This window comes from Pinus tabuliformis, chromosome 2_1 (assembly GCF_031772625.1).
Source record: "Pinus tabuliformis cultivar Carrire ecotype Pingquan chromosome 2_1, CPIR1, whole genome shotgun sequence".
NCBI classification, from domain to species: domain Eukaryota; kingdom Viridiplantae; phylum Streptophyta; class Pinopsida; order Pinales; family Pinaceae; genus Pinus; species Pinus tabuliformis.
In genome coordinates, this window is record NC_142299.1 from 138,940,779 (window position 1) to 138,966,941 (window position 26,163).

Below are 26,163 nucleotides of genomic sequence, written 5' to 3' on the forward strand. Positions count from 1 at the left end.
GGTAAATATAAACACACTGAGTGTGACACATTTGTTGCATCTTTCCTGGTGCATTTTCATTTAAACAATGCACTACAATAATGATGGTGTGTTATGTTCATGCACTGAAATGTGGTGCACCTTGTAAATTTACATAGCGCACAGTTATTGGTGTGAGCCAAACATATCAAGCGCACCACGTGGTGAACTTGTTTTTTTGAAAAACAATGAAATATTTAACCTAATTTGAAATTCTAATGTGCTAAAAATATAAATTAGAAAGAAACATAGGCATTACTTGGAAATTTGGTCCCCGGGGAAGCATTATGGACACATAATGGAGAAAAACAAATTTTAACACGGTTTGAAAAAATTAGAAACTCAGACAATGATCACAATATGGAAGGATGGTGAGCAAGAGAGGCATTGATGTTTGGGTGCTTGCATGTGGAAAGAGTGGCACCGGTGCTTCAAAGCTCTCCCACACTATAGATGGTAAAAATCAAAATTACGGCTGGGAGGGTTTTTTTATTTAACCCTCCTCCAGTGAATTTCTCTAACCGCACCAATCCAGGATATACCCAAAAGAGCCACATTTTCTTTTAATTAAAAAATATCGTGGTTATTTTCTCGAGATTCCCCAAGGAATTTCTATACAAGTACCGCACTAGTGTTGTGCTTTTACTATAGCAACACTCTTTTTCTAGAAATTAAAAATTGCCTAGAAGTGTGCTTTAGAGAATGCCCCTAGGTGTATTGATAAGTTTACTGCACTAGAGTGTTGTTGGAAAATAGAACCACATTTTTCTAAAATTTAAAACTACAGTCGTTCTCCTTAGTGGTATGGACCAGGATGTTTTGTTATGTGAAGGAAACCAATGCTATCAACTATTCAAGCATTGGTGTATTGTGTTATTTAGCACATTGTGTTTTATTTTTATTTTATAAAAATAATTTTTCCACAGTGCACCATGTTATATGAATCATTGGTGCTTATATGGATAGTAAATCACTAGTGTGTTTGTATATTTTTGATGCACCATCCAAAAACATCCACTAAAACATCTGCCCTCCCACCTCCACTAGTGACCTCCACTACAAACAGGTTTTTGGGCTATTTTCATAGGGGCCTCCACAAAAACCTCCTTTGTAAGGTATTTTCCTTGTGGTGTGTTTTTTTCCTTAACAACATGCATAATTAATAGCAGACGATAAGGAAAAAACACTTAGATTAACATCTACAACACACAATAATTTGCTAGCGTAGGGTGGAGTTGGAGGAGGGAAACACTTATACTCTAAATCATGAAGTTCCCTAGGGAGATAAATCTCATAAACCATTGATCCATTTGGATATAACAAATCACAATGTCTCTCAATTCCCATTCTAGGCTTTTGATCCTCATTAAACAATGAAAAAATGTATCTGGGGATGAATTGAATGGGCCTACGAGTGGTTCCCAAGGGAGGATCTGCAATCATTATCCTTATAAGCCTCCTATTATAATGGGTTGTATTAAATATGTTGGCACCCAACTGATTAAGGTCACCGACATTGGGCCTTTAAGTTTCAGCTACGATTAACCTAATGTCCTCATAACCCAGTTTCTTCATCGCAACTAAAGCTTCATCAAGTTGTTGGTCCAACAAACTAGTATACATAGTGTATACACAAGGCCATTAAGGTCGGTGTAGTTTTTTTCATGATCCCCAAAATTGGCATATTCCAAATAAATATTCGTAGGATCAAAAGACTAAGCAAAGTAAGGATACACATCAATAAAAAAGTAGGATCTCATTCTAGTCAGAAACTCAAGCATTGGTTTCACGACAGTTTTTGCAACATCATCCCAAAAAGCACCAGTTGATGGAGGAAATGAAGTGTTGATCAAATCCATAGCCAAAGGGGTTCCTACCTTGATATGATGCAACTTATATCTAAGTAGAGCTCTCTTGATTCTCAACATAGTGGGCACTAGCTGATACCAGGTCTGGTTGTTGGAGTAGTTTGATAAAATTTCATTCCCCACTAGGACTATATTGATCCTGGTTGTAGGATAGAATTAAACAAAATTATTCTTCATCTTTTTGTCTACAAATGACTGGCTGACAGAGAACTTGGAAATGTATTCATTCTTAACCATGATGGAGACCTTAATACTGTTGTGAGAGAGCGCCTTTAGGATTTCTGGATTAGTATCATGGGCCAGATTATTGCATTCACTTTATATCCCAATTCCTTTAGTACAGTCTTATTGATATCCTGTATAAGTGCATACTACAATTATATATGTGGACTATTGTATGTCTGTAAGTATATACTATAAAGTATAAAGTGTATATATGTGCGGAGTTACAGACATACATTAGATATTGATCATGAGATAATGGTCAAGGATCTATTAGAATTAAATGAAGTCTATATAAAATTCATTTGATAAGATTGGATCTAACTAAGAGATCATTAACCAATGTGATAATGGTCACAATTCATGGAAATGTCAAACGGACCTAAGAACCAACAAGAGACAATAAGCACAAGCAAACATTTTATAGATGGAAGTAAGGAAATTGAACTGATGAAAAATATTTCTTAGGAAAGATATCTTCCAACAATAGAAATATGGACATATCCATACAATTCACTAATAACAACAAAAAAGAGGTACTCATAGACAAAAAAAGCTCAAAACAATGATAGATTTCCCGTATATTGATATTTTTAACTATATTTCTCAAAAATCGATACATGAAAGGAAAAAACCTTGAAGATAGGGATTTGGGATAAATTAAACAAAATTTTAAACTATGAGCCATAATGGAACATATATAGCTTAAGTTTAACTCTAATAGTCACTTTATCCTTGATGACACTTTTATCCCTAACATCTATCCAACTGCCAAAATCTAGTATAGTTTGTTGGACACTGCACAATTTAGATATCATGATAATTACAAATATAAAGTTATGTTTAATGTACAAGTAATAATATATATAGAAGAAATAATTTTATACAGCGTAGACTAATGAGGATAAAAAGTGTAGAACGCATTGTTGGTCAATGAAAGCTTTTTGTAACCTCCAGTGCATGACTTTCACCCAAAAAATGCTCAAATAACGAGTTGTGACTTGCCAAATTCCCAATACTATAATCCTCAAGGTAGACATCTAAAACATGATGCAATGACAAAGCTGATACCTTGTGAAATTTGTTAAAGCTTGATAGCTTGATTAATTTACAAAGACATATGGACAAGTATCACATTTTTCAAGTTGCGGAAGGTAATAAACTATAAAGGTAATAAAAACTATAAATAAGTTGAACAACTTCTTTGAAGAAAAGCTTGTTAATATTGGTTGCATCTGCATGTTTATTATAATATTTATAATAAATCATTTTTAGAACATGCTCTCAACAACATAAAGTTTCTGAATTCAAGCTTATGTGATCCATATTACATTAAGAGGAGTGTTTTTGGTAGAAATCACATAGGAGAATTTTTTTTTTTCTTTTGAGTTAAGCCCAACATAAACTCTGAACTTATGTGATTCCATGGTTAATCTATATTATTTACTCTTATTGAGTTTTTCTTGCTTCTTGCTTCTTGTTAGTTCTTAGGTACATCACAAATTTCTATGACTTGTGATAAATAAGTTCACTTCGTCCACGTCCTTGCTAATTTGTATACCTACTATTTTGGTTTTTCAATTCTTATTTTTCCTTGAAGTTGACATTATAGACATGACACTTCCATGGTTGGAGTTGTATTTGTTCAACATTTATGTTTCTTTGCTCCTCCCACTTCTTGATTTGTCTTTCTACATTTATGTTTCCAACTTTAACACCATTTTTTTCCTCTTTTTAATTTTGTATCAATAGGAGAAAACATTTACAAAAACATGTTAACCACACACACTAGAAAATATCCATATGAGCCTTGTTGAGGCCTACACTTCTTTCAATGTTGAATATATCTAGGATTTTGATAGATCTATGCTAGTACTCAAAACTATCAAACTATTGCTCACAATTTTGAGATTCTTTAAATAAAGTTTTCACATAATGTTAAAGGTCCATGTTTTTTGTTCAATTCTTTAAAAAAATATTCCCGCGTTATAGGAAGCTTGATTCTCTGTTTTGTTAGTTCGATGGTTTTAACTAAACTAAGGTTATAAAAAATCAATTTCTTTATTCAAACAATTCTCCAAACCATTTATTTTAAAATAAAATATTCATATTTATAATTTAAATATTCAATTAGAACACATAACATATCACATCTTCTTTCATAAATGCTACTCTTCCCTTTCCTATTTCCTTACAACGTTTCCTTTGCAACATGTGGTGCAATCACTAGTATTAAGAACTAGCATATATCCATCTTAACTAAGGATCTATCAAGTAATGGGTGGAACCAAATCCATCTAGGTGAAAAATTTTCCTCAAGTTTTGCACTCAAAAGGAAGTTTGCATCTCGAGAGATTTGTTCCAGGTTCCTATGCTTGGTAAATATGGAGTTAAGATGGATCTATGTTGGTTTGTACGGTACTGCAATTTGTTGTAAGAATTGAACTACACAAATGTGTAATCATAACATAACATCCATATAATTTGACACATACTTAAACTTTTATCTTACTTTCTATTTTACACAAATAACCCATGTTGCATTAAAAAAACCCATCAAATACCACTAGTACATCAGCCTAACATCACACATGGCTAAAATTTAACCTTGCTTTCTATTTTGACCAGATAACCCATAGGATTTAAAAACCCCATAAAATAACCCATATTTAATGAAATAACTTTATAAATTTTCTCCCATATTCGATATAAAAAATACTACATTTATCTAAAACCACACAAAATAACCCAGATTTTATGAAAAAACTCTTTAAAATGCTCTCCTCGTTTTCTATTTTGAATGAATGACCCATATTTGATTAAAGACCATCTATAAATGGGGAGATTGGAGTGGGAGGGATCATTTTGGATCCTAGTGGAAATATGGTATCTCAATTTATGTAGGGACTTGTGAGAGCTGTTTTTCCTCTGAGATAGTAGTAGGTCAGGCTACCAATGCCAAAGCATCTAAAATAATTTGTTTTGGGGTTTTTTATTTTAGTTTTTTGGAAGACTAATGAAAGAAGGTAGATTTAGAATTTAAATAATTAATCCTTTGGATAATATTAATATTTCAACAAAGGGCTGCTATAAAGCTTTACACAGTGATATAGGTCAAAATAGTGGTGAGATGAGGACAGAAAATAATATGATTATCACAGTTTCCAGACTATAAAACAGAACAATCATAAGTAGGAAAACCTTATAAACTACGTTCCAAAGGTTCAAGGAAGTATACTTAAGCTTACACAAGATATTGATGATTTATTGATTAGAGGGGATTAGCTAAACAAACAGTTCATTAATCCATTCTCTTAATAGATTATCACTTCAGGAGCTTATAGGAATCAATTGAGACACAAATTGTTCCTATCTAGATATCTTTGTAAGTCATAAGCATATGAAGAAAAACATGATGATTGAAAATTGGAAAAATCTTACAGGGTAACACAAACTGTGTAAGGCCAAATTCAGAATCCTCTGCTTTGTATTAAGGTTCCAGAAAGACTGATTACATCAAGTGTCCAGAAAAGCTTCCTTCAAATGTGCAACCAGGTTCAAAATGGAATGAAGCAATCACGACTTAACAAGTAATGAGAAATCAACCATGAACTTTGAACCCATAACATCTCGAGAAGAGAGTTATTTATACAATAATAAAACTAAGAAATATCTTAAAATTGTTTAAGATTATTCTAGGAAAGGAAAAAAATTTCATGGAAGAAGATAGGGGCAGTTGTTTGAACTGCTTCTTGCTGTCCCCTTTATTAAGGTTGTGCTCGCTTTGTTGTTTAATATTCTACCCTTTATGCTGCTTTATTGTTTGTATCCTCTACGCTGGTTGTTTTCTTCATTTTGATCTTTCATCTGACTTCTTTAAACTATGTAAATCTTCTTTAACCCTATTCAATAGAATTTACTGTGCATTTCAAGTTTTACTGTGTTTTCCATAGTAAATCGCTCATATTTGTCTTCAAAATGTTATGCAGGCCTTTTTTTTCTAAGCCTAGAACAGAAGCATTTTACCTGCAAAACACAGAAACTATTAAGAAAACTAGGTGACAGAGGAGGTCTCCATTAGTTTTATTGAGCTCGAAAGGTTATCGGAAGGAGTCTGGGGCGTATCAGAGGGTGAATCCATGGCTTTATTTGGTCCTAGAGGCTTATGGAGGGTTCTCTGAATAAACAAGAAAAAACAGAGCAAAAATGGTGTTTTCTACATTTAAATGGAGAAACAGTTAACTTTTTGCACTATTAGGTAAAGGTGAACAGTGGTGGAGCGAAAGGAGGAGTACAGAGGGATTACTTATGGCGGTAATGGCTATATTATGGGTTAAAAATGTGATTAGTGGTGAAATTGAGGTTTAAGGTTAATTCTTTGTTTAAATCATAAAAATGATTTAACAAGGAAAATCTTCGCAAAAACACATATGGCGGATTTGAAATTTTATGAACTCGTGCAGATAATAATATTAGGTCCGGGCTAATTGCATATGGCTATTGCAATTTGGAAAGGGAAGGCCCATCGGAAGGAGTGCGATAAGGGCCGAACACAACGTAGGAATAAATCATGTATGATATATGATCAGGTCCAAGTTCCCATCGCAATCAGGGATCGCAATGGCGGAGGGTTGGTGTTTCGGCTGGGATTTGCGATGAGGATGGATGCAAAATGGCGATGAACTATGATATATATTGTGTTAGGTTTGTCTCACATCGCATATCACAATGAGGAGGATATATATATAGCTAGGACTTGCGATGGAGGCGGACGCAAAATGGTTATGAAATATGATATATATTTGTTCGGGTCCGGGCCCATCATTGATCGCATATCACAATCGGGGAAGAGTCCATTCATATGAAAGGTTGCTATCCATCAACATTTTGTGATGCAATATTAAAATACATAGTTTTATTCTAAAACTAAGGTTTTGGGATATTTAAATAAGAAGTTAATATAATAAGGGAAAGGGGATACTTTAAGGATTTAATACTATAGTTAGTATTAATATGAAATATGAGTGGAAAAGGGGAAAATGGGCTAAGTATAAATTTTTTTTAATGGGATTATTTTCTTTTCATATATGCATAATACTTAGGGTAAAACATGTTTTTGTGGGTTTTTTATGTAAAAAGGGATTTTACATGGGATTTTCACTTTTCTTAAAAAAAGGGTTTTGACCTTAGGAAAAGGGGTTCTTAGTGGAAAAGGAATTAATATGAATGTATAAAGGTAGGAAGGGGAAATTAATGAATATAAGGGTGAATGGGGATGAATGGGAAGTTAATTAATTGATTTAGTATAACTTCATTTGCCTTGTGTAATTGCCTCATGGACATAAAAACATGATAAATGTACATTTTGTCCAATGAATAATCAAACTTTTGCAACCTTTCTCTACTTACCCTTTGCTTATCCTATCATTTCTTCTTCACTTAATGGGTGCATTTAAGCTAGCAAAACCATTTCCTTTCTTTTTCTTTACAAAAGAAAACTATCTAAATCTACCCTTATAACCTCCAAGGGCTCAGATTAAACTGGTGGGCACCTTCTTATTCTCTACCTAACTACTGATCTCCCAAGATTAAACAATTTGGCCAAATCTTTATTCTCCAACTATAACATCAAAGTTAAAACATGAAGCAATCAAGATTAAACAGTTTGGTTGTCATGGGTTGTGGCATTTATGACAAGCTGCACAAAACCATTATTTTGCAGGAAAAATAGTAGTGGCATTTAGACTTGCTCACTTTCATAGTTTATTTGTTTTTTTTCTTTCTAACCTAACATTTTCTTTTTGCCTTGATTTTTTAGAGCATCTACCCTAAAATTTTCTTTGATATGGAAATTATCATCAAGATATTTTCTTTTACTAAAATTTTATTCACTATTGTTATGTCCATATCCTAACTTAACATTTTTTCAAATACTCTCTTATCAAAACCAAAAAATGCTACAACATTGGCTCTAACTGGGGATTGCTTTCTCCTATAGAATGCAGAGAACCTGCAGATCCATGTGCCTTCTCCTCAAGCTATGGAGTCCTTGCAGTAAAAAATATCACACTGACATCTTGGAAAGGAAAAGAAAACCGAAGTATTTATAATGAAAACTATTTCAACTTCTTAGTACTGAATGTAATGTTTGAGAAACCTTCCATTTACAAGATAAGTGGAATATAGCCCCTCAAGGTTCTATAGCAAAAAAGTGTCGTTACCCTTCACTTCAGCAATTGCTAAAGGTCCAAACCATAGATTGTAAACTTTGCCATGCTTTCCTTTCTCTTCTTGCCTGGCATCCCATCTTAGAACTAGGTCACCTTCTTTAAAATCCCTTTCCCTTGCTCTTCTGTCAAACAAGATCTTCATCTTATTATGATATTTATTCAATTTGTATTGAACTTCATCTATTTTTTCATTAAGCTCAATAATATGATTTATTCTTCTTGAAAAACCATCAGCTTCATCTGTTGCATCCTGCGGAAATTTTAAAACAGGGAAGGCCAAATTAGTAGGGAATATTGCATCTTTCCCATAGACTAATTGAAATGGAGATTTTCCAGCTGACCTCTTGGGAGTAATTCTATTTTCCCATACTACGTAAATCAAATGTGAATCCCAACTTTTCTTATGATCATCTAGAGTCTTTTTAATTACCTTTTCCAAACTCTTGTTTGATGATTCTGCAAGGCCATTACCTTGAGGGTAATATGGAGTTGAATGATGTAACAGAATTTGATATTTCTGGAAAATTTCAATCAATTTAACACTAGAAAAAGATTTTGCATTATCAGTAACAATTTGAGTTGGGCAACCAAATCTAGATAAGATATTCTCCTCAATAAACTTAATTACTACTGAATTAGTAGCATTTCTGACTAGAATTGCTTCCACCCATTTATTAAAGTAATCTGTTGCAGTGAGGATCCATCTATGTTGATTACTTAAAGTGGGGTGAATCTCTCCAACAAAATCTAATCCCCATTGAGAAAAAGGCACTGAAACTATTGATGGAACGAGTGGAAGAGCTGCTAATTTCTGTTTTCCAGCAAACATTTGATAAGGAACACAACCTTTGACTTTTGCCCCAACTTGTAAGAACAATGTGGGCCAATAAAATCCTCCCCTCATAATCTTGTATGATGTTGTTCTCCAAGCGTAATGTCCCCCACGAAATCCTGTATGAAACTAGTCAATGATTCCTTCAGTTTCTGATTCTGTTAAACATAATAACAAAATATTTAGTGGATCTTTCCAGTATCAATTTGCATTTATAATGCAATACTTGACTGATTTTAACTTAAGGGTTTTATGTTGGGTTTTGGAGAATGATGCTGGACACTCAAAATTGATCAATAAATTTACTATATCTTGATACCAGTTTGACAGCGTGAATTTTTCATCAATGTATATAGGACTAATCTGCTCTGAAGCTAGAGGTTCTTGTGGATTCTACCCTTCTGCAAGAACAGAAGGTTCTTGTGTATTCTTCCCTTGTATTTTTAAAACAGAATTGATTGCAAGTACTTTGTAGTTGGATTCAGCTAGAAGCTTAGCTAATCCTTGACCTTTTAATAGCTTAGTAGTCTTGATAGTTAGATCAAACATTAGAATTTGAGTGATCCATCTACCACTTTTCCCATCGGTGTTTGGTTGGGTTAAGACAATTTTCACAACACTAATAGGGACATAAACAATAATAGGTGAGTGTAAGACATACATTCTGAATGGCTTTAGGGCTTGAATAAGGGCATAGGCTTGCTTCTCAATGATTTCATACTTAATCTTAGCATCTCTTATAACCTTGCTGAAAAAGGCTATGGGTTGGTCATGGGAATCTTCATTTTTCTGTAATAAAATAGCAACAAGGGTTGTTTCAGAGGCAAAAGAGAAAATACTAAATGGCTTAGTATAATCAGGTCTGGCTAAGGTGGGAGCTTCAGAGATTGCCCTTTTTATTTGTTCAAATGCATGCCTAGAAGAGGGAGTCCATTTGACTTCATGGTCCTTTCGGAGCATGTCCGTTATATCTTTTATAATCTCTGCATAATTTGGAAAAAATCACCTTAAAAAATTTATCTTGCCTAGAAAAGCTTGAATCTCCTTCTTGTTTCTAGGTAAGGTCAATGTTTCAATGGCAGATACTCATTTGGGGTCAATTACTACTCCCTCCTTTGAAATTATATGGCCCAACAGTTTCCCTTCTTTGATAGCAAACAAGGACTTCTTCGGGTTCAATGATATTCCAAATTTTTTGCACCTTGTTAGCACCTAAATCTGCCTCCGGTTGAAGGAAGGCAAAAATTAGGGTAACCACAAACCATGCTCAGTCTGGTAGCTAGCCCTACCACAGCAGGAGAGGGCTCTCTCCGTGTCACGCTCAGTGAATGGATAGTCGAAAACGATCTGAGATGACTTACAATGAAATATTTACCTTAGGCTAGTAAGTGAATAAGGATTCTGGAAACAATTTTCATGAATGACCAAGCTTTTGGGATGTGATGGGACCGGCACTCAGCAAAGAACAGAGAATTTAATACAAAGGCACAGATTATTCTGTGAGGCAAGGTAGGCAGAAAATGTAACAATTTAGTTATAGGTACCGCGGCATGAAGAGATTGCTGAAGAAAGTGAAAAGGGCATAGTGACATGAATCCTTTTCAACAGAAGAATAACACTGAACATGAAATTTTCCCACAGGCAGAGCAATAAAATTTGATTCTACCTAATCTCACTCAGAAAATTTCGCTGGAAATGAACATGAATTGAATTATGAAACATAACGAAATACATATGAAAACATAAGAGACACATTTGCTACACTCACAACCATCTCATGAAACAGAGCTGCTGCCTTTCATTAATTCTCTGTCAAAAATACACAGTGAAGAAACAAAGTTTCTTTCCCACAGTCTCCCAGAAGTTACAAGCCAACTAACCCTTTGCAAATAACTTGCATACAATATATAGAATGTGTGAGGAAGAGATAGAACACCCAGGGGTTAGGGAGTTACTCGAATCATTTCAAAATGGAGATGAAGAGCCAACCATCAGCTACAGATGCAGCGCTACAAACATGACATTTGGTTTGGGTGACCGTTTGCCTTCCTTCGCCATTTGGATAGAAGCCAATCTGGAGAAAAAACTCTTTAAATGCCGCCTTTGGTGCCAAAAAACCAAAGTGTAGATGAGCGGGCCCACTTGGAGAAGTTGCGAACCGAAATTTTGCGAAACAGAAGCAAAATGGCAATTTTTCCTCTGTGCGCTGCGCCATTTTCTCTGTGCGTCGCGCTACTTTGGGGCCTGTTTTGGGGCACTTGCAGGTGTCCAAAATGTGCCCAAGTGGGCTTGATGGAAAGCCTGTCTTGTATACTTTCTAGCCCAACTGGAATTTTCAAATTTGGTGCTCATTTTCCCCTTCAAATCTCCATTCTCCCAAGACTGCTTTCTGTGTGTCAAAAAAGTGGCAGAGAGGCTATTTTTGGGAGTTTTTTGACCTTTAGGAGACCCAGATCTTGCCCAAATTTCTTGCCCGGACACCAGTAGTCGTAATTTTCCATGATGAATCCAAAACTGCAAGCCATTCCTCATTTGGAGCTCTAGAATTTTAGCGTCGCGCCACAGGGAGAAAATCCCTGTTTTTTGCCCAAAAAATTACCATGTGACCAAAAATTCCCCAAATTCCTTGAAATTTGGGCTGGAGGTTCTCTATGGGGTGTTATGATGGGCCAAGGAAGCCTCAGCCAAGATTCGAAGCCGATCTTGTTCTTTTGCCTCTTTTTCCTCTTTTGTTGCTTTGCTCAATTTTGCCTTCAAATTCCTTATTTGCGCCTTGCAAACATGATTGCATACCCAATAATGGTTTTTCATGTGCTCAAGCATGTACTTGTCCTTGTTATCTTTCGCCCATCACTGTGTTTCTCCATCTCATTCTCCGATGAATGTTGTGAAGCCATGACTGCTGTGTATACTGTACCTAGGCTGCCCTTTGATGATGGTGTGAGGCTGGGTGCCTTTGTGATGTCTATCACCAAGGGGAACAATGAAACAGGGAGTATTAGGAAGGGAGTAATGTAATGGGAATAGGGGTTATAGGGAGAAATTTGTTTAGGGATATGGGAGGAGTTTGGGTACTTTGATAGGGTAGGGTTTGGGGTGTCATATTTACCAGACAATGGAGGGATATGGGAGAGGGTTTGATAGTAATTTAGGGCAGGGGTATTAGGAAAAATGAGAAAGGGGGGATAGGAAAAATGATAGGTGGGAGGAAAATTATGGGTGGAAAGGAACCTTGGCACTAACAACACACTTTAGAAACCCTAGCCATCATTTTTCTTGGTGGTTTCTTATGGTTGACTTTATGCATTTTGGTGACATTCAAACATCTCTATAAACACCATATCATTGATAAAACTTGATGAAAAAAGGATTTCAAAGAGCCTGCCTTTCAATTTGATGGGCTTCACAAAAATTTGGAGGTGATTTGGCCTTGTTTCGGCCCTTGGTCTGTGTGCGTCGCACGCAAAGCCCAGTGCGTCGCGCCCTAGGTATGCGCCACACCCTAGGTATGCGCCGCGCCTGTGGAAAGTTTGAACTGTGGGCAAGCTCTGTGTGCGCCACACCCTCTGCGTGCACCGTGCCCCTGAGTATATGCGCCGCGCTCCTTGGAACTGCCTCCAACTCACTCAAACACGCACGATGCACACTTTGCTCTCCTAATCACTTTGCAACGTTTCTTTATGACCTTGATTTGCACAGTGACCTTGTTTTCTTGTGGAAACCTTGTGGAATGAAGAATTTGTAGTTCTGGAGGAAGATTTCAGTCAACTTCAGGCCTTTTAGCCCTGTGTGCCGCGCCAGTGTAAATTTACACTGGAAATTTTCTCCCAGTGCTCTGCGCTCTCTATGTGCATCGCGCCCTTTTCCAGGTGACTTGGGTGCAGGATAGCTCGTTGGAAAGGTCTTTGAGTCTACTTTCTAACCCAACCAGAATTTTTCAATTTGGAATTCAGTTTCTCTGTCAAAAGTCAAATATCCCAATACTGGTCAAAATGTGCCAAATGAGGCTGCCTCAAGGCATAGTGTTGTTTCAGTCAACTTTTGAATGCCTTCCGCAACCCCAAATTGAGCTCATGATAGCTCATTGGAAAGATCTTTGTGTCTAGTTATTATTTTACTCATCAAGCAAGTCATTTGGCTAACCAAGCTAGGAGAAAACTTGATTTTCCAAAGGTCACTTCAGAGGTGTATCAATTCTCCCAAGGCGATAGTATTGTTGACATTTCTCTAAAACCGTGACACTTGTGTAAGAAGTGAGGGAGGTTTTTCTTCCTTGGTCGGCTGTGGACAAAACCCTCTCTCAGTTTTCCCAAATGCATCTTTGATTTCTCAGAAACATCATTTGAGTGAAACCTATCCCGATGTGTGAGACAATGGATTTGCCGAAATGAAGCGAAATGAAGGGGATAGGGGACTTCTAAATTCTTGAGAAAATTTTGGGAAGTGGGGAGGGATGTTAGAAAGTAGGGGAAAGTGGAATCTCAGAAATTGAGTGAGGGGAAGGGGTCCAAAAAGGCATAACACAGGCCTAGCCTAGAAAATTGCCAAGTTGTGGCAAGAAACTAGGGTTTGTGCGAAAATGAGGAATTTGGGGTATTTTTGTGATGGGAAGTGTTTAATAAGGTACATTATGGATAGGGGAAGGTGTATGAACCTCAGGATACAAATGTTTCTGATGATTTGACCATCCAAGAGAAATTAGCTTCAAAACCCTAGGAGAGGAAATGAACCTTGCCTAGGCGCAACTGAAGCATGAACAAGGTGTAAAATGACTCAATGGAACTTGACATGATGATGAAAGCCCTTTGAATGATGGTATACTCAGTTGAATGGTGACATGGAACGTCATTTGGACAACTTTGACAAGGGTAAAATCAAACCCTAGACCTAATGCCTAGTCACCAAATTTTGCTTGAAGACTCACTCAAATGACAAAATTTGACCTTGACACTCTGAGACCACTTTGTGAGAGAATATTTGATCACTGGAGGAAGGCTGCAAAGACTGAAACTAACATTGGCTCCAATAGGGATGGCAGCTCCTTGGAGGTGACAAGAACTACAGATCTTTGGGTGAGCAAACAGTGCCTTCGTCCATTGGGCTATGGAGTCCATTATTCTGACAAACCAACATGACTCAATTTATTGACTGAAACTTGACTCAAAATGACTCAATGTGAACTGAAATGACTAAAAAACTTGACTCTATGCAAAAGGAAATGACTCATGACTGACTTAACTAAAACAAGAACTGACAAAACTTATTCAATGGCAGCAGTCCATCAAGATTCGAGGGTTTCAAATCATGATGACAGCCACCTGCGTACTAATGCAATATGTACAATCATGTGTAATGTGTCTTCCAATGTAACCAATCAAGTAGATGCCTCCTTGATTGATTCTCCGGATCAGATCTTCTGGTCAACAACAGATATTGGTAACTGGGCCTCCAAAAACACAGTTGACCATGATCTCCTTCATCACTGAATACTGCAATAATCACCTTCACTGCTGACTGCAACAAATCTGCCATTGGATCCTGAAAAACATGAAGATTCTCCTCCTGCTGAAGAAACAAGGTGTCCATTTCTTGTGATGCTGATCTCTTTTCACAAATAAGAGTATGTTCCTGGTCCTTAAAAAATTCGAAATAAGTAGATGAGCAGCTCTCCGTTTCAAAGAACACTTCAAAACATGAGACATATGAAGAAGAATCTAAAAGGGAATCCAGAATGATCTGATTTTATGTGGTCTGAATATACTGTAGGTCATCTTCATATGATATGACAGCTAGATTATCATGTTCCTCATTACATTCATCACTCAAGATAAAAGAAACTTCAGATGGTTTTTGAAACCCAACACAATCCTTTATATCATCTACCACAAATTCATCTAGAGGAATGTTTTCACTTACTTGAGCAAAGATCTGAGCTGACTGGATTATTTCTTCATGAAGACTGTGTTCTGATGACATGAGAACATTTGGATCCATAACCCTACCTTCTTCATCCCAGATGATTTTAACCGCAGAGTTCTCTTTCATGGGACTTAGTACAAGGTTTTCTTGGTCATCACAATCTGAATCTGAATCTGAAATGGGTGACTTGACATTATCACATTCTGGAATTAGAACTGGACTTCCTTGCATGCTGTCTTCTTCTATGGACAGATCTGAACCGACACTTTTTCTTTCATCACTTTCAACCATATGGAACTCTTCAACCTGCTGATCTATTTCATGTAATTCATGTTGACTGTCAAGATGCAAAATTCTTTCCTCTTCCACCATACTACAATCTTGATCATGCTGCAAATTTTCATGATCGTCTTTACGCTGCTGAAAGGGATTTTCATCCAAGGCTTCCATGGTCTCATCATCCATAAAATTATCATCCTCATAGTATTTTTCAAGGCTTTCAATAAAAGTAGAAGCATGTTTGCAACAGTCATGAACTAGATTTAATGATGGATAAGAGTCTTTATATCATTCAATGAACATGGCATGAAAACCCTTTAAACAGTAAATACAAGCAGGCGGCAAACTTTCATACCAAGATTGGGCTTCACCTTCTAGAGTGGCCATGAATATCTTCATTAAGAAATCTTTAGGAAAATCAACCCTCAACTTGCGAATATGCATGTGAAATCGAACTAGATGTAAAGCAGCGTCCTTCTTACCGTCATCTTTAAACGTAGGCAAATTTCTTGACCAATCTACTTTCGGAATCTTATCTGGAAAGCCTGGAATGTGATCTCGGCTCATGGGAGCGTATCTTCTTGCAACCCGATCCATCTTGAAAACCTCAACTCTACTGACCTCTCTGCAGTGGAGTCACCATGAAGCACTGATTATTGGATTCTTCAGTGAATGGAGTCACCAGGTGAATGACTTCAGCCGTCTTCTTATGTCTGATCGTTGTTCACCATCAACCATCAGATCTGAGCTTGATAGATGTACTGGGGCAAAACAATCTTCAAGAAAACCATTTTCGTTCCCCAGTGGAGTCGCCACTATGTTAGCACCTAAATCTGCCTCAGGCTGAAGGAAGGAAAAAATTAGGGTAACCACAAACCACGCTCAGTCTGGTAGCTAGCCCTACCAGAGCAGGAGAGGGCTCTCTCCATGTCACGCTTAGTGAATGGATAGTCGAAAACAGTCTGAGATGACTTACAATGAAATATTTACCTTAGGCTAGTAAGTGAATAAGGATTCTGGAAACAATTTTCATGAATGACCGAGCTTCTGGGATGTGATGGGACCGGCGCTCAGCAAAGAACAGAGAATTTAGTACAAAGGCACAGATTATTCCGTGAGGCAAGGTAGGCGGAAAATGTAACAATTTATTTAGAGGTACCATGACATGAAGAGATTGCTGAAGAAAGTGAAAATGGCATAGTGACATGAATCCTTTTCAACAGAAGAATAACACTGAACATGAAATTTTCCCACAGGCAGAGCAATAAAATTGGATTCTACCTAATCTCACTCAGAAAATTTCACTGGAAATGAACATGAATTGAATTATGAAACATAACGAAATACATATGAAAACATAAGAGACACATTTGCTATACTCACAACCACAAGAATCTCATGAAACAGAGCCGCTGCCTTTCATTAATTCTCTGTCAAAAATACACAGTGAAGAAACAAAGTTTCTTTCCCACAGTCTCCCAGAAGTTACAAGCCAACCAACGCTTTGCAAATAACTTGCATACAATATATAGAATGTGTGAGGAAGAGATAGAACGCCCAAGGGTTGGGGACTTACTCGAATCAGTAAAAAATGGAGATGAAGAGCCAACCATCAGCTACATGTGCACAGCTACAAACATGACATTTGGCTTGGGTGACCGTTTGCCTTCCTTCGCCACTTGGATAGAAGCCAATCTGGAGAAAAAACTCTTTAAATTTCACCTTTGGTGCCAAAAAACCAAAGTGTAGATGAGCGGGCCCACTTGGAGAAGTCGCGAACCGAAATTTCGCGAAACGGAAGCAAATTGGCAATTTTTCCTCTGTGCGCTGCGCCATTTTCTCAGTGTGTCGCGCTACTTTGGGGCCTGTTTTGGGGCACTTGTATGTGTCCAAAATGTGTCCAAGTGGGCTTGCTGGAAAGCCTGTCTTGTCTAATTTCTAGCCCAACTAGAATTTTCAAATTTGGTGCTCATTTTCCCCTCAAAATCTCCATTCTCCCAAGACTACTTTCTGTGTGTCAAAAAAGTGGCAGAGAGGCCATTTTTGGGTGTTTTTTGACCTTTAGGAGACCCAGATCTTGCCCAAATTTCTTGCCCAGACACCAGTAGTCGTAATTTTCCATGCTAAATCCAAAACTACAAGCCATTCCTCATTTGGAGCTCTAGAATTTTAGCGTCGCGCCAGTGGCGCGGCGCACAGGGAGAAAATCCCTGTTTTTTGCCCAAAAAATTACCATGTGACCAAAAATTCCCCAAATTCCTTGAAATTTGGGCTGGAGGTTTTCTATGGGGTGTTATGATGGGCCAAGGAAGCCTTAGCCAAGATTTGAATCCAATCTTTCTCTTTTTCCTCTTTTGCCTCTTTTGTTGCTTTGCTCAATTTTGCCTTCAAATTCCTTATTCGCGCCTTGCAAACATGATTGCGTACCCAATAATGGTTTTTCATGTGCCCGAGCATGTACTTGTCCTTGTTCTCTTTTGCCAACCACTGTGTGTCTCCATCTCATACTCCGATGAATGTTGTGAAGCCATGACTGCTGTGTATACTGTACCTAGGATGCCCTTTGATGATGGTGTGAGGCTGGGTGCCTTTGTGATGTCTGTCACCAACGGGAACAATGAAACAGGGAGTATTAGGAAGGGAGTAATGTAATGGGAATAGGGGTTATAGGGAGAAATTTGTTTAGGGATATGGGAGGAGTTTGGGTACCTTGATAGGGTAGGGTTTGGGGTTTTAACAAGGTAGGGTTTGGGGTGTCATGTTTACCAAACAATGGAGGGATATGGGAGAGGGTTTGATAGTAATTTAGGGCAGGGGTATTAGGAAAAATGAGAAGGGAGGATGGGAAAAATGATAGGTGGGAGGAAAATGATGGGTGGAAAGGAACCTTGGCACTAACAACACACTTTAGCAACCCTAGCCATCATTTTTCTTGGTGGTTTCTTATGGTTGACTTTATGCATTTTGGTGACATTCAAACATCTCTATAAACACCATATCATTGATAAAACTTGATGAAGAAAGGATTTCAAAGAGCCTACCTTTCAATTTGATGGGCTTCACAAAAATTTGGAGGTGATTTGGCCTTGTTTCAGCCCTTGGTCTGTGTGCGCCGCGCGCAAAGCCCAGTGCGCCGCGCCCTGGGTATGCGCCGCACCTGTGGAAAGTTTGAACTGCGGGAAAGCTCTGTGTGTGCTGCACCCTCTGTGTGCACCACTCCCCTGAGTATATGCACCGCGCTCCTTGGAACTGTCTCCAACTCACTCAAACACGCACGATGCACACTTTGCTCTCCTAATCACTTTGCAACGTTTCTTTATGACCTTGATTTGCACAATGACCTTGTTTGCTTGTGGAAACCTTGTGGAATGAAGAATTTGCAGTTCTGGAGGAAGATTTCAGTCAACTTCAGGCCTTTTAGCCCTGTGCATCGCGCCTTCCATGTGTGTCGCGCCAGTGTAAATTTACACTGGAAATTTTCTCCCAGTGCGCCGTGCTCTCTATGTGTGTCGTGCCCTTTTCCAGGTGACTTTTGGAGGCCTTCCCTTTGTCCAAATTAGGCACATGATATCTCGTTGGAAAGGTCTTTGAGTCTACTTTCCAACCCAACCAGAATGTTTCAATTTGGAATTCCGTTTCCCTGTCAAAAGTCAAATCTCCCAAGACTGGTCAAAATGTGCCAAATGAGGCTGCCTCAAGGCAGAGTGCTGTTGCAGTCAACTTTTGAATGCCTTTCTCAACCCCAAATTGAGCTCATGATAGCTCATTGGAAAGACCTTTGTGTATAGTTATTATATTATGCATCAAAAAAGTAATTTGGCCAACCCAGCTAGGGTAAAACTTGATTTTCCCAAGGTCACTTTAGAGGTGTATCAATTCTCCCAAGGCGATTGTATTTTTGACATTTCTCTAAAACCATGACAGATGTGTAAAAATTGAAGGAGGTTTTTCTTCCTTGGTCGTGTTTGGACAAAATCCTCTCTCAGTTTTCTCAAATTCATCTTTTATTGCTCAGAAACATCACTTGAGTGAAACTTATCCCGATGTGTGAGACAATGGATTTGCCGAAATGAAGCGAAATGAAGGGGATAGGGGACTTCTAAATTCTTGAGAAAATTTTGGGAAGTGGGGAGGGATGTTATAAAGTAGGGGAAAGTGGAATTTCAGAAATTGAGTGAGGGGAAGGGGTCAAAAAAGGCAAAACACAGGCATAGCCTAGAAAATTGCCAAGTTGTGGCAAGAAACTAGGGTTTGTGCGAAAATGAGGAATTTGGGGTATTTTAGTGATGGGAAGTGTTTAATAAGGTACATTATGGATAGGGGAAGGTGTATGAACCTCAGGATACAAATTTTTCCGATGATTTTACCATCCAAGAGAAATTAGCTTCAAAACCCTAGGAGAGGGAAATGAACCTTGCCTAGGCGCAACTGAAGCATGAACAAGGTGTAAAATGACCCAATGGAACTTGACATGATGATGAAAACCATTTGAATGATGGTATACTCAGTTCAATGGTGACATGGAACGTCATTTGGACAACTTTGACAAGGGTAAAATCAAACCCTAGACCTAATGCCTAGTCACCAAATTTTGCTTGAAGACTCACTGAAATGACAAAATTTGACCTTGACACTCTGAGACCACTTTGTAAGAGAATATTTGATCACTGGAGGAAGGCTACAAAGACTGACACTAACACACCTATCAAAAACCTTCATCAAGTGCTTTAGATGTTTCTGATCTGATTTAGAAAAAATAGTTATGTCATCAAGATAAATAACCACAAATTTATTTACGTGACCCATAAAAGCTATGTCCATATCTCTCTGAAATGTCGCTTCAGCATTGGTTAAGCCAAATGACATTCTAGTGTACATGAATGTACCCCATGGTGTAGTAAAGGTTGTCTTCTCTCTGTGTGTTGTATCAATGTTCCCCTGATTATAGCCTGTAAAACCATCAAGCATAGAAATTCTTTGTGCTCCTAAAACCATTTGCAGTAACTGGTCCATTTTTGGCAAAGGATAATTATATTTTAATGAAGCCTTGTTCAAATTTCTAAAATCCACACAGAGTCCTATTTATCCACTTTTCTTTCTAACAGGAACTAGATTTGCAACCCAATTAGAATATCTAAGATGGAGGATGATCTAGGCATCTAGCATTTTCTTAATCACTCTTTCTACAGTTGGTAGAAGGGCTAGATTTATCCTTCTAAGTTTTTGCTTCTGGCTTCAAAGGAATCCTGTGTTGTATTAATGGAGTATCGTAGGTCTTTAAATCAGCGTAAGTCCAAGCAGAAACGTCCTTATAATTTTGCAGTAACTTAAGATATTGAGCTTTGATTTGTGGGTCTAGAGATGCACATATTTTGACGTTTTTGATATCTTGATCAGTTCCAATGTTAATCTCTTTCTACGTCATCCTCTGAAGAAATGGACTGCAGGTTTCGGAAAACATCATTTTGATCGAATAATTTTTCTAAAGGAATGAGTCCCTTTGGAATAAAATTATTAGATAATTGAATAATGTCGTGATTGGCAATTTGGGCTTTAAAATCTGAATTATCATTTCGATCTGCGTTTTCACTTATTTCAGTTCTATCATCATCAATTTGTAGAAATGAAAAATCATCTATTGCTTGTTGAAACAATTTCAATTGTTCATCATCTTCCAATATTTGCCCATGTTACAGATTATTTGGGATAGATGGCCAACATTTGACTTGTATCTAACAAAGCACATTAGTATGATCAGGAATTTTAAAAGAGCTAGTAGAGACAGCTAAGGCATCTGCGTGAATATTCTGATCTCTAGGAATATGAGTCAAATTAAAAGCATCAAAAAGGTTTTCAACTAAGTCCCATATTTCATTTCGGTAGGACCTAAGCCTAGGGTGTTTGGTTTGGCAAACATTTTTTACTTTCTTAACAATAAGTTCTGAATCAGTAAACACACTTAAGTTTTGAACTTTTAGGCTTTTGGCTAGTTGCAATCCTAAAAGGAAAGCTTCATATTCCACAAGATTACTGGTAACTTCAAAGTCTAATTTACATGATTGGGTTATATTATCCTTTTAAGGAGAAATTAAAACTACTCTAGCTCCTGCCCCATATTTCGTGCAAGAACCATCAAAGAACAGTTTCCAAATATTAGTTTGGTTTGGTTCAGGACTTTCAACTACCTCTTCAATTTTGACCTGAGTTTTATGTTGGTTTGAAGTGAGATGAAAACAATCGAAGTATTGATCTATTGCTTAAATTGGATGGTTCCTTGGCTGGTCAGTCTTACAAAAAGTATGTACAAATCTTACTTCTCTATATAATCTTAATTATTGTCCTCCATAAACAGGAATAGTAGCATAAAACATATCCATCTGTAGAGTTCCCCCTAATTTGGCACAGCAAGACCTAGAAAGGAGCATTCCAAACTTGGGAGGGATATATATGACAACAATATCAAGTACTATGATTTTTACTAGAAATTGGGCAAGCATAACCACTAAATCCTTGATCAATCCCAAACAAGGCACCCTTTTAGAATCAAAGGTGTACATTTCATGGTAGTATTTAGTGATGTCAAGTTTCAAATGGTCGATGATAGAGTTTGGCATAAGGTTGTGTGATGCTCCTGAATCAAGCATACAATTGTACAACATGGATTCATTTGTTTTAAGAGTTACATAGAAAGGAGGCACTATCTCATCTATCATGTCTGAACTAGGGCCAAAAACTACTGCTGGTTTTTCACCTTGGAGACTTATGACATCACCTTCATCATGAACTGAGGTATTTTGTATCCATTTTGTGACTTGGCTTTTGTAACCAGGGTTTTTAGAAAGTTATAATAGTGGAATTGGGATCTTAACCCTCTCTAATTCTTTTTCAACAGTAAATGCAGTCAAAATGTTTTTACCAGCTTGGGTAGTATCAATTGACTAATCTAAGGGCTGAATAAGAGTTGTTTGAGCTTCAACAGTTTTGGCATGTGGTTCAATTATTGGAGTTTCCTTTGGAGGTCTCCTAAGACTAGGTCTAGGCCTGAGATGATACCTCTTATTTAATTCTGCAATTAAAAATTTAGAGAAAGCGTGATATTTAGAGACTTGTGAAGTTTCCAGATCTTCTTGAAACTGATTCTGTTGTGAGAGAGGAATGATGACTATTTGTTTGGAAGAAGAATCCATACTATTAATATCTTCAGTAATTGTCATAGTGTTATCATCAGGTTGTTGGTCATCTATCAATAGAGAAGTAGGAACCTGTTGATCATTGGTAGGTCTCTGAAGAATTTGCAGTGGTTGGTTTCTTTTATACTGACCTTGATTTTGGTTTTGGGGTCTAGTAACTATTTGTTGTATGGTCCTAGGTTGGTTCTCAATCTTTGAAATCCTATTTGATAGGTTTCTAAGAAGAGATGTTATTTCATCTATTTTTGAGTCTTCTAATTTAGTCTTAGAGGAACTAAAGGCTTCTTGAACAGATTTAAGTTTTCTTTGGGCCTTTTCTTCCTTAGGTTTTAAAAAAGTTGAGGTTGCCCTATTTGCTTCTACTTCTATAGTGTTTGTTTGCATATCTTCAAGAGTTCATGAAGTTCTCTCTCATAGCATAACAACAAATTCATCATCGAAAGCTTTAGAAAATCTAGACTTAGATGTTGCTACAGGGGGCTTACAATCAACAGGCATTTTGTGATAGAGTTTATTGAATCTTTTAATAAAATACGATACTAGTTCATCGAAGTTCCTTTTAAGCTCTTAAAATTATGTGAGGAAGTAAAGAGGATCCTTTTTGACACCCCATTGATTTTTAAATATGGTTGTAAGCTCTTCCCAATTTCTAATGGAAGCTGCTGGTAACTGCCTAAACCAAATCCTCACATTTCCTTCAAGTGACTGCAAAAACAATCTCATATAAACGTTTTCTTCTTCAATATTCATGTTGTCTACAAAGTCTAGGAAAGCTTGAAGATGGTACTCAGCTGAGGGACTAGTTTCTCCATTATATCTGAGAAGTTATTTTAAGTATCCAACTGGGAATGCATCAAGGTTATTAGGTAAGACTAAGGCAACATATTGTTACAGGGAAAAGTGTCTATGCAAAACTGCTAATCCCACTAAGGCTAGTAGCTACCTTAGAAACAAACAAAGTAAAACTACTTTCATTTTCCTTTATGAAAGACAGATGAGAGAAGAATAAAGGAGACCAACCTCTGTCTTGCGCTTGGTTCCTTGCTCGATTCCTCTCTCTTCTGATAGTCCTTTGCTACTTGCTTTCTTGTATACCCGGCTTCACAGAGTACCTGTAGAATCAAAACAGCATAACACTATACAAGAACATGGATCTATTATCACAAACAATCTAGGATCAGATGTAAATTGACCATACAAATGCATGAAACATAAATTACACAAGAGTATGGAGGAAAACTTGAATAGCTTTATTGATAATCAAGAAAAAGCCAAGAAAGTTACAACCAGTTGTTCTGACCCAACATCATCCTCTTAGCAAGTAAGCCATTCTTCACCTCATGAAAATCTTAGATCACCCAACACTATGATGTTGCCTCAAGAAACCAACAGCAATTCCTTACAAGATGCGAAATTCCAGCCTCCCACCTCCTGATATCTGGGATGAGAGATCTATATATAGATATTTGCAGAGGTGTGAGTCAGCTCTGGGTTTTTGATTAGTGTCTTCTCTCTGATAGTTCTTGATTCCACTTGGAGATCTCATTGATCTCTAACTCATCCTTGGGCGATTCTGAGAGGCAAGTGTCCCAGGAGAAGTTTCTGGAAGATTCCAAGATCATCCACTTAGCAAACTGCTTCCGCCATTTGTCTACTCTCGTCCATCACACCCCATAGAAGGGGTTTTTGAGATGCATCGCACTTCCCGTGTGTACAAGGTGAGATGCATCGCACCCTGGCCATGGAGCAAGTGAGATGATCCAGTTTTGACCAGTTCTGAGTAGTTTTTCATGGAGAACTTCTGGGAGAAGCTGTAATTAGTTGACCTTGTTCTTTTAGGGGTTGGAACAACACTTTTACGGACTTAGGATCCCTTGGTTTATGGACATTTTATGCTTGGGTTGCAGTGCCCAAAAATGTCTATAACACATATCTAGCCTGTACAATAGTCAGAAAGCCATGACAATAGGTGGTGTATGAGGTGCTTGAGGTGTATGAGGTATCTGTGTGGATGTAGAGGATGAAGAAGAAGTAGAGGAAGAAGATGGTGATTTAGGGGTTGATGAACTAATCTGAGGTGAAAGAGGAGGAGATCTCCTAAAAAACTTCAAAGGAGTCTTAACAACTAACTTTGGGACCTGTAAAGGAATATCTTCGTTTGTTTCAAAGAGAGGATTGGTATATATAGAGAAGGTCTCCTCATGTTGTTTAGAAGAAGAAGCTTGAGATTGGTCAAAAGTGGAAGGAAATGGATAGGTGGTAGCGGATATAAAATTTTTGGGTTTATTAATGTGGGTATTGGATTAGATTCTAATGAATGAATAAGGTATGTTGACTTATAATCAACTCCTCTATCAAGAAGCTCAGCAACCCTAGGTGATAAATGGGAATAATCGGGTTCAGATGGGGTGTTACTATAGAAGTCAAATGACTCTAATTCTTTAGACTGTGTGACTGAAGAAGAAGAAGATAGTTTGTGTCCCCTTTTAGAACTGGCTTTTCTCAGAATCCTTTCAGGATCTGACAAAGGGCTAACTATGTCAACTTCTGAATGAGATCTGGTATGTTTATAAGGTGCCAGCTTGGGAGTGTGGAGTTGCCTAGATGAATGAATTTAACCTTTCTAAATCCTTTAATCACCTTTAAAGGAAAGAATGAATGAATATTGTTTTCCCATGGGAAAATTAAAAAGAAATTCGACTCCCCGGCAACGGCGCCAATCTGATGTTGTTCCTCTGAGATAGTAGTAGGTCAGGCTACCAATGCCAGAGCATCTAAAATAATTTGTTTGGGGTTTTTGATTTTAGTTTTTTGGAAGACCAATGAAAGAAGGCAGATTTAGAATTGAAATAACTATCCTTTGGATAATATTAATATTTCAACAAAGGGCTACTATAAAGCTTTACACAGTGATATAGGTCAAAATAGTGGTGAGATGAAGACAAAAAATAATATGATTATCATAGTTTCCAGACTGCAAAACAGAACAATCATAAGTAGGAAAACCTTCTAAAATACGTTCCAAAGGTTCGAGGTAGTATATTTAAGCTTACACAAGAAGGTGATGATTTATTGATTAGAGGGGATTAGCTAAACAAATAGTTCATTAATTCATTCTCTTAATAGATGATCACTTTAGGAGCTTATAGGAATCAAATCAGACACAAATTGTTCCTACCTAGATATCTCTGTAAGTCATAAGAATATGAAGAAAAACATGATGATTGAGAATTGGAAAAAACTTACAGGGTAACACAAACTGTGTAAGGACAAATTCAGAATCCTTTGCTTTGTATTAAGGTTCCAGAAAGACTGATTACATCAAGTGTCTAGGAAAGCTTCCTACAAAGGTGCAACCAGGTTCAAAATGGAATGAAGCAGTCACGACTTAAGAAGTAATGAGAAATCAACCACGAACTTCAAACCCATAACATCTCGAGAAGAGAGTTATTTATACAATAATAAAACTAAGAAATATCTTAAAATTGTAGAGTTGAGGCTTCTGTGATCCATAACAAGTTTATGATATATTTTTCGGCGAAAATCACATGAGAGACCATTTGTCGACGCGTTTCGAACCAACCAGTGTGGTTCATCGTCAGGAC

At 37.3% G+C, this 26,163-nt stretch overlaps 1 pseudogene; it reads right to left on the minus strand.

The window, feature by feature from the left end:
* Nucleotides 1-1,161: 1,161 nt before the first annotated feature.
* The window catches only part of LOC149199161 (putative glucan endo-1,3-beta-glucosidase A6), a 56,755-nt pseudogene continuing 31,753 nt past the window's right edge, over nucleotides 1,162-26,163 (minus strand).